This window comes from Oxyura jamaicensis, chromosome 12 (genome assembly GCF_011077185.1).
Source record: "Oxyura jamaicensis isolate SHBP4307 breed ruddy duck chromosome 12, BPBGC_Ojam_1.0, whole genome shotgun sequence".
In the NCBI taxonomy this organism is placed as follows: domain Eukaryota; kingdom Metazoa; phylum Chordata; class Aves; order Anseriformes; family Anatidae; genus Oxyura; species Oxyura jamaicensis.
The window spans coordinates 7,714,179-7,726,828 of NC_048904.1; the positions used below are offsets into that span (position 1 = coordinate 7,714,179).

A 12,650-nucleotide genomic window follows, 5' to 3' on the forward strand; every position below is an offset into this window, starting at 1 on the left:
TGACTCAGCTGCATAAATTAACCTAGCCAACCAGCAGAGATGGGCAGAGTGCTGTGTGGGCATCTGAGAGGTTCAGTGCTGCTGGGATGTTCAGGGACGTCTAGTCGTTAGACTTTAGCAAGGCATATTTAATATATGTAAATAGGCATTTTATAATGAGTAACGTTGCCAGTTTTTCCAGATTGCTAGCACTGTCCTCCATTAAACTTGGAGGACAAACTCACAAAACACATTATTAGGGCAGGGAGCAGTAATGCTAGCACATAAATCTGGTGATGCTCTTAATCTTCAGAAACAGAAAGCTGATATGCTTGCTTCTCAAAATTTATGTCAATATTGTTATTATAAACAATAGAAATATTCCACATTATTGTTCTGTTTCAACACATTTAGTCAGAATACACAAAATTAAGCAAAAAACACAAAGAACAATATCATAAAGGCTATGAGAAAACGTTCTAGACAACTGAATCTGAAATTATGTTACTTACAGGGTAAATGTAAGCTATGCAAGTTGGAATTAACATATCACTTAAAATAAAAATATAAAATAAAAGTGTTAATTATTGCAAAGATACGTACACTTAGATCCACCATAAGAATAAGAAAACATTAGAACTCCCACATCTCTAGCACGGATTTATTTTGATCTGCCAACAAAATCTTCAACTACCTTAAACACATGCTGTGTGACCTCACAGGGCAGAGTTAAATTTGTTTAGATGCTAGAATCCTGTAAGGCATCCTTCATGGTCACTCCCCTCCAATTTCAAGTTGGTAAAGGATGAAAACGTAGCAGAAACTTTTCTACAGCAGTGTAGGTATTTGAATGGATGCAGCAGTTTCAGTTAGTAGTGTGGCAGTTCAGGAGAATTAATGTTACAAGCATTAGCCAAAACAGATTTTGGATCTTCTTCTAACACTCTATTCATCTTGCTTCATCTATTTCATGTTTTATTCATGATTTTTTGAGTTCATTTACAAAATTACAATGCTTAACTAAAGTGGTGCACTGCTAACAGACCTTTTAAAAATCCTCACAAACTCTTTTTCATGGTGGTATGGTGCAAAATGCTACTTAAAAATGGCTTTTTTATGAACCTTAGAAAGGCTATTTAATAACTGCAATAACACACACACGTAATAACACACTCTGTTGATTTGATTATCACCAAATAAACACACTTTTTGGTTGGCTGAATGTACCAGGCATAATGCACGCACTGTAAGCAGCGTGGTGATTTCAGGGTATGGTGTCTGTGTTTTCTGATCACATTCCATCAGTATCATAGGCTGTAACAGGAACAGGTAACTTTTGGAATTACCATCCCATGCAATTTTTTATAACTAGCTACACCAGGACACTTTTAAAAGAACAGCAGAACTGCCTGCTTCAGTAAATCTGCTTCAGATAAATGAAGGTCAACAGATTGCCGAAAATTTAAGCCGGGCTAAATCAGGGATAGCGTTTCTGGTCTGAGGATCTCCCACCACTTTCAGATTCGTGTTCTGTGCTGTCCTAGCTGCATCCTACCCCACCACTTCTGTAGGCACAGCATGTACAAAGGTTTTGCGATATTTCACTCTCAGAGCCTCCTGCGAGCTCTATCCTTGGTCTTGTATTGCCACTTCTCAGTATATCTTGTATACATCTTGTATAATCTTGTATTGCCACTACGCAGGTGCAGAACACCACTTTCTGCACACATCCTGATCCCTGGCTGCAGCTTTTGAGTGGGAAGGTGGGAGTAAAGGCACTGCACCTCCAGAAGAGCAGATGATATGCAGATGAATGGGCCAGGCAAAGTAGTGTGTGATGGCAGAGCAGGAGGACCACCAAAGTAGTCCACACTGCCACTTAAATGCATCTGGATGGGCAGTTAAATCATCGCTGTTACACAAGAGGAACCCAGAATCTCCTGCTGCCTCCCCAGACAGTCAGGGAAGGACAAGCAAGATCACATCGATACAAGTCACTTCAGGCAAGGCACCTCAAACAATGAATTAAAATGTCTGCTGAGGACGAAGGACGGAGGTCCGAAGGATGGCCTAATCTCATCCTCAAGGTCACCTCAGCTCCAAAAGCAGCTGTCTTCTTAACCCCATTGAACAAGACATGTCAGTGGATAGGCTGCACCCAAGGAAGGAGTTTGGCAGACTCCTCAAAGCAGACAGCTGTGTCAGCGCACAGAGTGATGGGCTTTGCCTTTCTAACTACCACTGAAGAAATTTTGGTGTTCTCACAGTTAGTACCAGCTCCGTGCTCAGGAACAATCTAGACATTGGGATTTAATAGGAAAGCAATGGGACATCCACAAAGTGCCTGTATCAACCATGAGCCATTCTGGTCCCCATCCCTTTCAGAAAGCATTTACTCGAGCTGCAAAGGACATGAAGACGGGCAATAATCAAAGCTACGAAATGGCTTCTGGTTGTTTAATGACTGACTACATGGACTAGGATTGCTAATGCTGAGAAAGAGGTGACTGAGGAGGATGATTTAGTAGAGGGCTATACAACTGTGTGTGTCAGGGAGAAGGTAAATGGACAATAATTGCTGCTAATACCAGTTGTCAGAGGCATCAGATAAAATCAGCAGCTTCAACTCAAACGAGATGAAGGTTTTCTTCACCCAGTGCATAGTTAAGCTGTGGAGCCTCTTTCTGGGCTGTTGCAGAGGTTAAATTTGATATGAATTCAAAGACAACTAGGAAAATTAATAGAAAAAAATCACTAAGCAAATACACAGATACCATCTTTGGCTCAGGAAAGCAGAGCTGTGGATACTTGGACACAACAGGAATATTTCTGATGCTTCTGCATTGCTGTAATCTTCCCGGTGGACCCTTATGTCAGTCTCCAATCCTAACAGGTACTAGCCTGGATGAGCTTTGTTCTACCCATTCAGGCTGGCTTTATGTTCTACCTGCAGTCTTTCTGCATAAAGCTCCATGATCACATGCTAAAATATGCCTTCACTCACTTGCTTGACACCCAGGGAGTGGCAGAATAACAAACCACAAAGGACAAAACATCCCCCCAGGCACTTCAGCTGTACATCAAGATACAGATCATCTTCCCTGACAACTGGGAGTAGCACAAGGGAGCAAGCTGGTCTGAGCACTGATCTCCCCCAGAAGCAGCCCAGCAGTGGCAAAGACTTGCTGCACTTGGTGGAGACCAACGCTGCAGCCCCTGACAGAGGGAAGCACGTCTGAGCTCAGGAGAGGAGAATGAGGTTCAGGAGGCTGCAGCATATGGGCTGGTGTTCTGAATCTCTCCTACCAATTTGTATAGCAAACCTGCAATTTCTGTGGTAGCCATGGAAACTAAGGTACTGGAGTACAATGAAACACATGTATGAATGCTGTTGCCACCACTGAGCATACATCACTCAGCATTTCTCAACAGTGAGGGCAAAGACAAAGGTATCTGTGTAATTAGTTTGGTTGTGGTCCCTGAAGTTTGGACTGGGCTGAATAGATGGCTGTCTGCAGCAGCTCTTCTTCCCTGATCAGGTGCAGGACGGGGTGCAAGGCTGATGTTGAGGAAGACAACCATGTCCACTCCAGAAGAAAAAAAAAAAAAAAAAAAAAAAAAGGATGGTGTGGTGGGCAGCCTCTCTGGTGGGCAGCCTAGTTCCACCATGGCTGCTCTCTCACTCCCCCTCCTCAAAGGGAAAGGGGGAGAAAATATGACACAAAGGGCTCAAGGGTTGAGATAAGGAATGGGGGTTACAGTCAGTCTATAGCACTTTGTCTCTGCTGCTCCTTCTTGGTCACTCCCTTCCCCTGCTCCAGCATGGGGTCCCTCACACAGGATGCCGTCCTTACCAAACTGATCCGGCGTGGGCTTCCCACAGGCAGCAGCTCTTCAAGAACTGCTCCAGATCTATACCACGGTGTCCATCCATCAGGAGCACACTGCTGCCCCTGGGTCCCCCACAGGCAGCAGCTCCTGCCAGGTCACCTGCTCCTGTGTGGGCTTCTTTCCATGGGCTGCAGCTCCGGTCTGGGGCCTGCTCCAGCAGGGGTCCTCCACAGGTCACAGCCTCTGTCAGTGTAGGCCCACCTGCTCCACCGTGGTCTCCTCCATGGGCTGCAGCGTGGAACCCTGCTCCACCATGGTACCCCATGGGCTGCAGGGGGACAGCCTGCTTCACCATGGTCCTCACCACAGGCCACAGGAGCCACTCTTTCTTCACTGACCTTGGCATCTGCAAGGCTGTTCCTCACTCCTCTCTCTCTCCCAGCTGCTGTCTCCAACATTTTTTTTTTAACCTGTCTTCAATATGCTCTCACAGAGATGCAAACAACATCGCTTTTTGGTCTGGCTCTGGCCAGCAGTGGGGCGCTTACCAAACATGGGGCAGCTTCTGGATTCTACTCGCAGAAGCCACCCCTATGGCCCCCCAGCTACCAAAACCTTTTCATGTAAACCCACTACAGATGGGAAGAAATATTCCCAGGTGAGATGTACAAAAAGGATAAAATCTAACTCATTTTGTCTCTCCTCACATTGCTGGTAATCTTGATGCCCATAAAGATTTGCTTTCTGATGGTTTTTCAGCCAGTGAGCCACAGAAGTCAACAATCATCTCACCTGGAGCAACAGGCAAAAAAAATGCTCCCAGCAGTCAATTTTCTTGTGAAGGAAATAGCTGGAGGCTGATGAAGGACTTTCATTCAGTGTACAGCATAAACCTGTGCAGAACTGCAAACCAGGAGACTCTGCCTTTAAAATATTCAAAAAAGACATGTAATTTCCCTCAGACAAGTTCTCCACAGATCACTAGCTTTTATTTAGCCACTGCTACGCAGGCTGGTATCAAGCTATCTGCCCAGATACATTGAGAGGACTGTGCTGTGTAAGATTTTAAGCTAGCATTAATCAGGTCAGGCTCTGGCCCAAGGATGTCCTCCCTTAGGATGTGAGGCAGACCTGAAAATGGAGATGGAAGCCTCTCAGGATGGTTTACACCTTTAAAAACAGGACAATAATTTCAACATAGAACAAAAACTGCTAACGTTTCAAACAGGTTGTATTAAAGCAGAAAAGCTGCCAAACTGCATTGTTTAAATACTGAAAGAGACCACGTGCAGTTAAATGACAAAGGGGCTTTGAAACAGGGCAAAGCACTAAAGTTTCCTTATAATCTGCAGCTGTCACTTGTCACCTGTAGACAGGCTGACATAAAAAGTTGTCTAACAGCGAGGTGATGCTGAAGATGATGCTGAGAGTGGGCTGCTTGGGTGGGGAGGTGAGGGGGCACCAGCAGCAGGCCTGCTCGAGGGGCAGACTGGCCAAGAGCAGACTGCTGTGCTCAGCTCCCTGCCCACGTGGCACCTTCTATAAATGAAGCGATACAGATTTCAAGTGTCAAGAGGTTCTTAACCTTTATCAGGCAGACGTTAGAGTTGAATGCAGTGGCAGGAGTGCCTGTGCATCATAACTCTCTCTCCTAATTAGGGACCTTCGAGTTCACGTTTTTCATGTCCAAAAGCCCACTTAGCCTACCAAACTACTTAAATCCTAAAGATCAAAACTCAGCAGTAAGCAGTTTGTTTCTGCAGGCCTGTCTATGTGCTTCCTTTCCATTCTTTTGAAAGGAAACATCACTGCCACCGATGTCCTCCTGTAAAATCTAACCCTTGCAGTCTGGATGTGACAGTTTTTCAAGCAGTGTCACTGGACTCAGCAGCTGTTCTCTAGTCAACAGATACCTGTGTAGTATCTATACCTATACCCAGGCATGAAGTGAAGACCTGTCAGAATTGGTTCTGTTTCATGCTTTTTTTGTACTTTGGTCTCACTAGCTAGTTCACAGCTGCCTTTTGGGATATCATTCTCACCAGGTGCTTGATATCTGCAGCTTAAGATTAATGACATTTTCTAATTTAGAGTGCCAAATTTGCAAACATGACAGCTCTATCACTGGACAGCTTCTCCAACCCAGCTGGCTGAGTAAACATAGCCAGAGGTACCTGGCCTGTTGGCTGGTGAAGGGACGCTGACTGATGTGCCATTAATTCAACGGGTTTAGGAAGGTGGTAAATCTGGGCACTGAAAGAAGGCTAGATTACATGCATGACAATGAATTATTTCACGTGGGATCTGTACGTCATGACCGACTCCTCCAAAAGACATTATTTCCTCCAGCAGTAATTTTCATAGACAATATGCAGATTTTAGAATGAAATCAAGGTTTAAGTTTATAAACAGAACTGAAATGTCACTTACCTTCTAAATTCTGTTCACTTCACTTTTGCCTTTCTTCCTTTTGACACTCATTTAGCTATTTTTCTACATTCTTGAATGCAATACTCACAATATTTGGGGAGTTGTAGATTGTCTCATTTGCTCAGAAGTACTTCCCCCCCTCCTCCCCCAGATCCTGATTCCTGCCTGTCGTTTCCAGAGACTCGTAACATTAAACAACCACAGAGAAGAGCAAGGCTTTGCAATAGGCTACAGAAAATGACACTGAAATTGGATGAGCCAAACTCCCAGCTCTGCCAAAGGGACAAGGCTCTAAAGGAAAAACTACAGCACATATTCACTGGCAGTTGAGCAAGAAAAATTGGCATTTAGTTCACTGGTCTAAGCAGAAAAAGAGAGGCAAGAATCACAGGTTAATTCTTCTCTGTACTTGAAAGTCACAGAGGCAAAAGAGATCGTGGATCCCTTGTTAATGGTCTCCTTTACAGAAAAACCAACACGTGGCTGTAGCAAGAGGTATGTGCTTATTGATATCCAGGTCAGACATTTTAAAAACTACTTGGAAGAGTAATGGTGGGAGGGAATTACATGAAAGCAGGTTCCTAATTGCTGCTCTTTTTCCAGTTGAACATCATGTACTGTTAGTGAGTAAATTAAAAGTTAAGATTTTAGCAAATGCACAGCCCCATTGCAAGTGTTCTGTAATTTCTAAAGTGGAATAAATAATTTCCAGTGAATTACCCCATTGCACTCTGCATATGAATCACAGAGAGATCACTATGTCCTATTACTGGTCAATTAAACTTCACAAGTTTGACTTTACAAGCTGTGAATATCTGAAGTCTGAGCTGCTGCTCAGTGCTGCCATTGATTCTCTTCTCTCACTGGTTGAGTGCACAAACTTGTCTGTGTACATTTACAGTTAACAAGTGAAAATTTATCATCTACAAACACACAGGTGTAACTGAAATTTGTTTCCTTCATAAATTTGGGTGGTATAATTCAATTACTTAACTTAGGCCTTAATTTGATGTTATCTTTGTATTATACAAGCAGCTACAGTCAAGTACTGCCAATGTTAAGGTACTCCAGGTGCTATGGAAGTAGCCTGTATCTTGCAAATAAATGTTCTAGAGCTGCATAAACATTCTGCAAATGGAAATATGTTTATACCCAAAAGAAGTTGCTGGACTTTGGGTTAGTCACATTTCTTCGTAGATTTTTATGGCTATTGAATAATCACAGAACACTTTGTAATATCTCAGGAGGCTAACAAATTACAAGATGCAATGCAAACTCTTGACAAAAGTTTGTTATTTTTGCAGTGAGTACTTCTGTAGTACGGCTACAAAGGTGAGAATCAGACTAATGAACATGGGAAAACCTCACACTTGCTGTTAGCAGTACTCAGCTGCAGCATTAGGAGATCTCCCAGGCAGGCAGCCAGCAGGTTGGACCAGCAGCATCTCCAAGCAGCAGGGAGCTGGTAGGAGTTCAGGTGAGCAGCTCAGCAGTGATTAATTGCTGGCAGGGACTAAGACACAGCTCTTGTTACTCCTCTCAGATATGCTAAAGTGGCTGAAGACAGAAGGCCTGCAGTGTCCCCTCCAGGGACACTACCTCAGGGTACAGACACAAGAGAGAAACTGTGTTTAATTATGGGATATCCCTGTACCACTTGACTCCAACTCCCAACCAATCCATCTCAGCTGGCTGACATGGTAAAGGCAGTGCTTAACTTCAGCTCTGGTAAGCCTTGGCTAACCTTTTCTTCAACCTTAACCTCTTAATTTTGAAACCTTTTCTCTAAACAGAAAACTTCAGTCTTTGTAAACCTCACCTCATTTATTCAGAGTTGAGTTTTTGAGTTACTGAAAGCAGCTGTTTCTATCTTCCTTGTCTTTCTAGTGACCTCAAAGGTTTGCCACAGAACTGCTGCTTAATTCTGGTTGTTTATAAGTCTAGAAATTGGATTATGAGCAGGACAAACACTGAGCTGCAGACAAAGAAAAGGAGATGGCAGGGAGCGAAGTGCTCACGTTGTCATTCTTTCCTTAGATTCCTTCACTAAAGATGAAGAAGATGCAAACAGGTACAAAGATATATTAGGGAAAAAAAGAGACCTCTTTAGGCAACAGGGTTTTTTGCATGTTCAAGTGGCAGTTCAGCCATCATGCACTTGGTTTTGACTGATGAAAGCAATGGTCTAAGAGGATATTCTATGGAACAGTGGAATTTAAGAGCAGTGAGACATGGTCTACCAAGAAGACAAAGCAAGAAGGAATCCCAGTGATATACATGAGATATATGATATGGCTGCACTAACTGAACTCTACAGTTAGCTGGCTTAAAACACGATAACCAAAATAGCTAACGCACCAATGAACTCTTCCTATCCCACAGTGCGAAACACAGAGGCCAGGGTAAAGAGTTGTGATAGAAATAAACAAACAGAAACCCATGACACTATTTCTCTAATCTACATGAGCTGAGAACCAATAACCTCAGATATGAGCTGCAAACATCACAGCAGCTTGATTTGCACTGCAACAAGACCACACAAAGCCCTAGCACAAGTAGTTGTTTCTGCTTTACTTAGAAATGCGTTTGATTTTACTTGCCTTCTCTTCTCCAGAAACTATTTAAGTTTTATAAAGGCAACAGACTTGAAAGCATAACTAAAAGATGCAGCCCCTCGTTATGCATCATGCAGGAGCTAACCCAGACATGCTGCAACCTAACCTCTTTGGTGGGACCACCTCAGTAATCTCAATAACACCCCTGCCAGGAGAATACAACAGAAGAGCTGGGAAGTAGCTCCTGGGAGCAAACCTGGAGCCACCCCACTGCAAGCTGAGTCCTTGCTGCTTTTCTTAAGCTTAGGAAAACCTCAGGTTCTGCCAGACTCTGAGCTCTGCCTTTAAAACACTTTTAAGGAGTTAATGTACAGCATAAGTGTTAGTCTTCTTGTAGTCTCTCAGAAGAAAACCTGTCTCTACAGAGAGGTAAAGAGGAAAGAATAAAATCCCCTTTTACTTTATTTTTCTTTTTCAACTTATATTTTATTTCCTCTCAATGTCCATGTTTTTTAGCCTGCCAAAAAAAATCTTTTGGCCGCATCTTTCAGTCAGATGTATATCACAGCATCCCTATCGTGTTTTTCTGGCCTCATGTAGGTAGTGCATGTGTCCGAGCCCAAGATGGTACCCACACAAGAGGAATCTGGATTTAACCCTGACATGTTGCTCTCCTCCTGCTTCCCAGCGTGGAGCCGATGTTGGCCTCTTGCAGCACCCCTCCTCCCCCACACTTCAACTCACATTTGTTTTGATTAAATTCCCCAGATAACCAAAACTCTTCTGCCCTTTGAAAGTTATTGCCTCCCAATAACCTAATAAAAGAAACATCTGGAAACCTTTAAAGGTTTAGATATGTCCTATTTGATTTACTCTATAAAAGGAAGAGGAACAAGACTGAAAGAGTACAGGAGATTGAAAACAAATATATGGTTCAAAGCTGAGAACTTCAAAACCCTGCTATTAATGCTGTGAAGGAGCAGTATAATCCTGGGGTCAGGCTCTGTGATAAATGAGATTAATGCAAATGTTGTATTCCGTTACCATCTTTTTTTCCAAAATACATAGGACATCACTGCACTACAAGCAAACATGAAGCAGTTTCTATACCCTGCAAAATCATCCACGTGCATTTAATGCTACATCTGCATTGCTGAATCCTAGCCTCTGGAGTGGTTAAATAAAACCAGTTTGTGGGACTGGCTGCTCTCTTACAAATGAGCACCGACACAGAAGAGCTCCCTACACTTGACCTGGAGAGTAAGGATGTGCAACTGCTGACAGCAAACAGAGGACATTTCTGTAGGAAAACATGTTCTAATCTACCTCTCCAACAGTGCCAGGAAACATTAGAGGGTACAGTCCCACATGTGCACGCACACATCCATGCTCTAAATACAGGTTGAATTTCAAATACTAGGTTTTAGCCTAAGTGAAATCTTCTGTCCTAACCTCTGCCCTTACCTCCTGATTTGTTGTAATTATATTTCTAATAGTTCTCAGTGAGGGAAGCTTTAGCAACAATTTTGGCCTTTGGTTTTTTATCCATTCCCCCCAAATCCACTTGTTTTTCAGATTCACTCAGGCCTTCTGTCACTGTCCAAAAAAATCTTCTACGCATCCTACAGCTTCCCATGACTGGGGTCTTTGTGGCAGTTTCTCTTGTCTATCCTCGTATTAGGTTAGGAGGCTCAACTTTTAAACATTTTCCCTTTGGTTGGGAAGTGCCAGGTTAACCTCCTGATTGCTTCATTCTTACTCATTCATCTTTTAGTTTCCTGCTTGAATGAGAAGCTTTAGCACATACCAATGCAAGGTATAAAAATAGGAAAAGTAGTTAAACTTGAATTGTAAAAAATATTACAGTACACTGCCAGCACTGGAGCTACTATTCAAAGATAGCTAGGTTTGGAAAGCTGTGTGGCAAAATGCCAGCAGCGTGCTCCAGCTTCATAGGAGAAAAGGAAAATGCTTTACTCAGAGATTCCCAGTTAACTTCACAGCTTGAAGGACCCTTTTCCCTCTTGAATTCAAGTACAGCTGCAACCTTCTAATCTATACTGTAGCAGGTTGTGGTACTTGCAGCCGTCAGGAATAAAACATTTCTGAGCTTTTTTTCCTAATTCACAAGCAAAGAAATTTTTGCAAATGTGCAAAACAAAACAGCTGATAATATATATTCTCTGAACACCAGCAACAGAGCTTTGGAAAAAAAAAATCATCCAGTAATGAGGTTCACAAGAATAGTGTCTTTGCTGTATTAATAGCTCAACTATTCTGAAGCTTGGTAGAGCCTCAGTTAAAACAAAGCACGACGTGGTATGAGCTAAGTAGGACTAATATATCTCCAAAATTGAAACCATATCAGATTTTTATACAAAAAGTAATTAACTTCTGGCACTTTCATTTTGGAATGCTGAGTTTGAAATCCCAATGGGTTCAATTTTGAAGTGCAGAGCAACTGCCCCCCAGCAAAATCACTTCAATATGTCACAGGTTGGGAACCTAAAGCCAACAGATATTTTGGAGAAGCTAATCAATAAAGCTATACCAACAGTTAGATCAAGAAGAAATTATTCCAGCTGAGAGATTGACTTACATCTTTTTTCCTATGAGGAGTCAGCAATTTTATCTACATGCAACACAAAGAGACAGATTTCCTGCAAATAAAGGAAAAGGGGTTAGATTTTGTTACATTGGGATAAATCTAAGAGGATCTACTATCAAATTCACCAAAAAAAATCTGGCCAGGAATTAATGAAAGAGGAGATGTGGCAGATGGTTGTGCTCACGGAGCAACATGGTCCTATCTACATTTTCTCCCACTGAAAGGAAGCATTCAACAATAAAAAAAGAGGCTCCTGGCAATGAATTTGGAAACTTCTCAGAATAATCTACTTAACACAAGGAATACAGAAGAATTATTTCCAAACAGAGATTTGACATTTACACTAGCAGGAATAATATCTCTGGTAAGACTAGGGAGTTCAAACATACAAGATCTGTTAATATTTCCATTTCAGTACCTAAACTTGTCATCAACTGGGGGTAAAGAAAGCTCCATGGCATTGCATCGCACTTAATTAAAAAAAATACGGGAGGGCTAAAAGGGGAAAGTGTAGTGGGGAGGGGGCAAGGGATGGATTATTTTTATTTATTTTATTTTATTTTTATTCTATTTTATTTTATTCCCTGAGTTCATCCATCACTGGTTACAATTATAAACAAAAAAATCAAATTAGTTGCACCAGTGGTCCGTTCAAACCTGACAATTTCTGTATTTCTACTTTAGATTGGAGAAGAATCAATGAAAGTTTTACAAAGGTAAGTTAAAGACAAAGCTTACAATGCAGAGTGCTCAATCTGTCTGCCAAGGCAAGGTTCAGCCTTACAGGAGTCATTAAGGTTAATGCAATCTATACTGATGTGACAGTAAGATGCTCTATTCTCATTACACCAGAAAGAAGCTCTGATTCACTGTGGTTAGGGCTAATTGACAGTTTCCAAATCACACAGTGGTAATTGTTTACAGTTGTAGGAAGAGAGTATATCGTTTTCACTGCTGGTATACGTGATACATTTATCCACTTAACCCCTCTCACTTAATTCCCTTTGATATGTGGAAATAAGAAATAATTGAATCCTAGTATCTTTTGACATTTACCTTTCAGTTAAGAAACTGCTTTGCCTTGTAACCAGGAATTAGGTCAGGGAAAGCTTGAACACGACTGCCTCTTCCTTCTGAGAATGACCACCTGTGCCCAGGGAGGTTGTGGAGTCTCCTTCTCTGGAGATATTCAAGGCCCGCCTGGATGCCTACCTGTGCAACCTGCTCTAGGGAACCTGCTTTGGCAG

At 42.3% G+C, this 12,650-nt stretch overlaps 1 protein-coding gene across 2 annotated transcripts in view; it reads right to left on the bottom strand.

The window, feature by feature from the left end:
- Positions 1-12,619, bottom strand: part of SFMBT1 (Scm like with four mbt domains 1) — a 115,732-nt gene extending 103,113 nt beyond the window's left edge. For both annotated transcript variants that reach the window (XM_035337298.1, XM_035337295.1), the window contains exons 1-2: positions 12,460-12,619; positions 11,395-11,455 (exon numbers count right to left, since the gene is read on the bottom strand). The gene's annotated coding sequence lies outside the window, so the exon portion shown is untranslated. The remainder of the gene's footprint in view (positions 1-11,394; positions 11,456-12,459) is intronic.
- Positions 12,620-12,650: the final 31 nt, after the last annotated feature.